This window comes from Osmerus mordax, assembly GCF_038355195.1.
Source record: "Osmerus mordax isolate fOsmMor3 chromosome 7 unlocalized genomic scaffold, fOsmMor3.pri SUPER_7_unloc_1_3, whole genome shotgun sequence".
Taxonomy (NCBI): Eukaryota; Metazoa; Chordata; class Actinopteri; order Osmeriformes; family Osmeridae; genus Osmerus; species Osmerus mordax.
In genome coordinates, this window is record NW_027120342.1 from 10001 (window position 1) to 15000 (window position 5000).

The following is a 5000-nucleotide window of genomic DNA, read 5'->3' on the forward strand; positions in this document are numbered from 1 at the left end:
AAAAGACCCAAAACGCGCCGCCTACCGGCCGCTCGCGGGTGCCCGGGGTCGGGGTATGGGTCTAGCCTGTGCCGGGGCTTCAAATATGGAAAAAAAAAAAAAAAAAAAAAAGCGCCCCCAACCGGCCGTTTCGGTATACGGGGGGCCGCCCGGGAAGTGCCGTGGTCGGGGTATGGCTCAGGGGCTCGCTGGGGCTTCAAAACGGCCAAGAAAAAAAAAATGACCCAAAACACGCCACCTACCGGCCGCTCGCGGGTGCCCGGGGTCGGGGTATGGGTCTAGCCTGTGCCGGGGCTTCAAATATGGAGAAAAAAAAAATTTCAAAAAAAGGGCCCCCATCGGCCCCCCGGGTAGTGCCGGGGTCGGGGGGCATGATTCTGGGGCGCCCCAGAGCCAAGTAGGCGCCTGGAGGAAAGGAAAAAAAAACTTTAACTTTTTTTTGACCACCAGGGGTGGGGGGGTCTCATGCCCCATCGGGTGCCCGCCCCGAGTGCCTCTCAGGCGGATACATTTTCACCCGTGTGCGGGAGACACATATGGTGCATGGTCCATGTATACACCATATGTGTAGTATGGGCAAAACCACTGTAAAGTCATACTGCCATTGACTTCCATTCATTTTCCCAGGATGACTTATATACTCTATGGTAGCTGTCTGGTGGACTGGGGGCCGCGACAATGTTACGCTTGTAAGTCAGAAGCTGGGAAATGCACTGCGAAGCTGGGAAAACCGTTTTTCGAGCTCATTTTCGGTTCCGCCCAACGGATTTTGATCAAAATAGGCTCATTCGAAAGGTATTAACCGGGGGCACACGGTAAACCGGGACTAATAACGCGCACGTGCGCGTGCGCGAAACGGGAAGCAAAAGAAAACTTCAATCGGAGCTACAACCGTGAACCGTCGCAGATAGGGCGGAAATTTCAACGCACGTCGCTGCGTCTCAGTCCAACTTAAATAACAAAACTGTCCCCAGCGAAATCGGTTGGATAAAACGGAAACGGGAAGCGAAAGAAAACGTTAAACGTCAACACCGAAATGGCTATCGTCAATTCCAATGTGAAAACAACTCGCACGTATGTGTCTTACTCTAAAGCAGTGTATAAAACTATCCCCAGCCAAATCAGAGCTACGCAACGAAAACGGGAAGCGAAACAAAACTTTAAACGGAGCTACCGAATTGGAAATCATCAATCCTGGGAAAATAACAACTCACACGTGTGCCCCTTATTCTAACTTGAATTTAGAAACCGTCCTCAACAAAATCCCACGTTCGGGTGAATAACTGTGAATTTTAAGGCACATGCCTCTCTGGGCTGGGAGAGTGCATTCAAATAGGAGAAATTGGCTTCATTTAGAGGCATCTCCACTTAGGGACGTCGTAGCACCTTAACTCGGGTGGCGTTGGAAAGGTCTGGTCCAGGGGAACACGGGCGTGTCAAGTTTGCCACGCGCACGCGCATCCCCGCTAAACAGGAGCCCAAACAAAATTTTAAACGGAGCTACCGAATTGGAAACCATCAATCCTGGGAAAATAACAACTCACACGTGTGCCCCTTATGCTAACTTGAATTTAGAAACCGTCCTCAACAAAATCCCACGTTCGGGCGCAAAACTGCACGTTTGAGGCCACATTTTCAATGATGCTGGAAACTTACATTCAAAGCTGGGAAAATGTGCTCATCTACAGGCATCCCCACTTAGGGACGTCGTAGCACCTTGACTCGGGTGGCGTTGGAAAGGTCTGGTCCAGGGGAACACGGGCGTGTCAAGGTTGCCACGCGCACGCGCATCCCCGCTAAACAGGAGCCCAAACAAAACTTTAAACGGAGCTACCGAATTGGAAACCATCAATCCTGGGAAAATAACAACTCACACGTGTGCCCCTTATGCTAACTTGAATTTAGAAACCGTCCTCAACAAAATCCCACGTTCGGGCGCAAAACTGCACGTTTGAGGCCACATTTTCAATGATGCTGGAAACTTACATTCAAAGCTGGGAAAATGTGCTCATCTACAGGCATCCCCACTTAGGGACGTCGTAGCACCTTGACTCGGGTGGCGTTGGAAAGGTCTGGTCCAGGGGAACACGGGCGTGTCAAGGTTGCCACGCGCACGCGCATCCCCGCTAAACAGGAGCCCAAACAAAACTTTAAACGGGGCTACGGAAAAGGGGAGAGCTTTTTCGGGGACAAACACCACTCACGTCGGTGCCCCCTGTTCCAACTTGAATTTAGAAACCGTCCTCAACAAAATCCCACGTTCGGGTGAATAACTGTGAATTTTAAGGCACATGCCTCTCTGGGCTGGGAGAGTGCATTCAAATAGGAGAAATTGGCTTCATTTAGAGGCATCCCCACTTGGGGACGTCGTAGCACCTTAACTCAGGTGGCGTTAGAAAGGTCTGGTCCAGGGGAACACGGGCGTGTCATGTTTGCCACGCGCACGCGCATCCCCGTTGAACAGGAGCCAAAACAAAACTTTAAACGGAGCTACGGAAAAGGGGAGAGCTTTTTCGGGGACAACCACCACTCACCTCGGTGCCCCCCATCCCAACTTGAACTTAGAAACCGTCCCCAGCGAAATCCCACGTTCGGGCGAATAACTGTGAATTTTAAGCCCCTTTTCCTCTCAAGCTGGAAACGTGCAAAGTTGGGAAAATGTGCTCATCTACAGGCATCCCCACTTGGGGACGTCGTAGCACCTTGACTCAGGCGGCGTTGGAAAGGTCTGGACCAGGGGAACACGGGCGTGTCATGTTTGCCACGCGCACGCGCATCCCCGCTGAACAGGAGCCAAAACAAAACTTTAAACGGAGCTACGGAAAAGGGGAGAGCTTTTTCGGGGACAACCACCACTCACCTCGGTGCCCCCCATCCCAACTTGAATATAGAAACAGTCCCCAGCCAAATCCCACGTTCGGGGGCAAAACTGCTCGTTTGAGGCCACATTTTCAATGATACTGGAAACTTACATTCAAAGTTGGGAAAAGGTGTTCATTTACAGGCATCTCCACTTAGGGACGTCGTAGCACCTTAACTCAGGCGGCGTTAGAAAGGTCTGGTCCAGGGGAACACGGGCGTGTCAAGGTTGCCACGCGCACGCGCATCCCCGCTGAACAGGAGCCAAAACAAAACTTTAAACGGAGCTACGGAAAAGGGGAGAGCTTTTTCGGGGACAACCACCACTCACCTCGGTGCCCCCCATCCCAACTTGAATATAGAAACCGTCCCCAGCCAAATCCCACGTTCGGGGGCAAAACTGCTCGTTTGAGGCCACATTTTCAATGATACTGGAAACTTACATTCAAAGTTGGGAAAATGTGCTCATCTACAGGCATCCCCACTTGGGGACGTCGTAGCACCTTGACTCAGGCGGCGTTGGAAAGGTCTGGACCAGGGGAACACGGGGGTGTCAAGTTTGCCACGCGCACGCGCTTCCCCGCTGAACAGGAGCCCAAACAAAACTTTAAACGGGGCTACGGAAAAGGGGAGAGCTTTTTCGGGGACAAACACCACTCACGTCGGTGCCCCCTGTTCCAACTTGAATTTAGAAACCGTCCTCAACAAAATCCCACGTTCGGGTGAATAACTGTGAATTTTAAGGCACATGCCTCTCTGGGCTGGGAGAGTGCATTCAAATAGGAGAAATTGGCTTCATTTAGAGGCATCCCCACTTGGGGACGTCGTAGCACCTTAACTCAGGTGGCGTTAGAAAGGTCTGGTCCAGGGGAACACGGGCGTGTCATGTTTGCCACGCGCACGCGCATCCCCGTTGAACAGGAGCCCAAACAAAACTTTAAACGGGGCTACGGAAAAGGGGAGGGCTTTTTCGGGGACAACCACCACTCACCTCGGTGCCCCCCATCCCAACTTGAATTTAGAAACCGTCCCCAGCCAAATCCCACGTTCGGGGGCAAAACTGCACGTTTGAGGCCACATTTTCAATGATACTGGAAACTTACATTCAAAGTTGGGAAAAGGTGTTCATTTACAGGCATCCCCACTTGGGGACGTCGTAGCACCTTAACTCAGGCGGCGTTAGAAAGGTCTGGTCCAGGGGAACACGGGCGTGTCAAGGTTGCCACGCGCACGCGCTTCCCCGCTGAACAGGAGCCCAAACAAAACTTTAAACGGGGCTACGGAAAAGGGGAGGGCTTTTTCGGGGACAACCACCACTCACCTCGGTGCCCCCCATCCCAACTTGAACTTAGAAACCGTCCCCAGCGAAATCCCACGTTCGGGCGAATAACTGTGAATTTTAAGCCCCTTTTCCTCTCAAGCTGGAAACGTGCAAAGTTGGGAAAAGGTGTTCATTTACAGGCATCTCCACTTAGGGACGTCGTAGCACCTTAACTCAGGCGGCGTTAGAAAGGTCTGGTCCAGGGGAACACGGGCGTGTCAAGGTTGCCACGCGCACGCGCATCCCCGCTGAACAGGAGCCCAAACAAAACTTTAAACGGGGCTACGGAAAAGGGGAGGGCTTTTTCGGGGACAACCACCACTCACCTCGGTGCCCCCCATCCCAACTTGAATATAGAAACCGTCCCCAGCCAAATCCCACGTTCGGGGGCAAAACTGCTCGTTTGAGGCCACATTTTCAATGATACTGGAAACTTACATTCAAAGTTGGGAAAATGTGCTCATCTACAGGCATCCCCACTTGGGGACGTCGTAGCACCTTGACTCAGGCGGCGTTGGAAAGGTCTGGACCAGGGGAACACGGGGGTGTCAAGTTTGCCACGCGCACGCGCTTCCCCGCTGAACAGGAGCCCAAACAAAACTTTAAACGGGGCTACGGAAAAGGGGAGGGCTTTTTCGGGGACAACCACCACTCACCTCGGTGCCCCCCATCCCAACTTGAATTTAGAAACCGTCCCCAGCCAAATCCCACGTTCGGGCGAATAACTGTGAATTTTAAGCCCCTTTTCCTCTCAAGCTGGAAACGTGCAAAGTTGGGAAAAGGTGTTCATTTAGAGGCATCTCCACTTAGGGACGTCGTA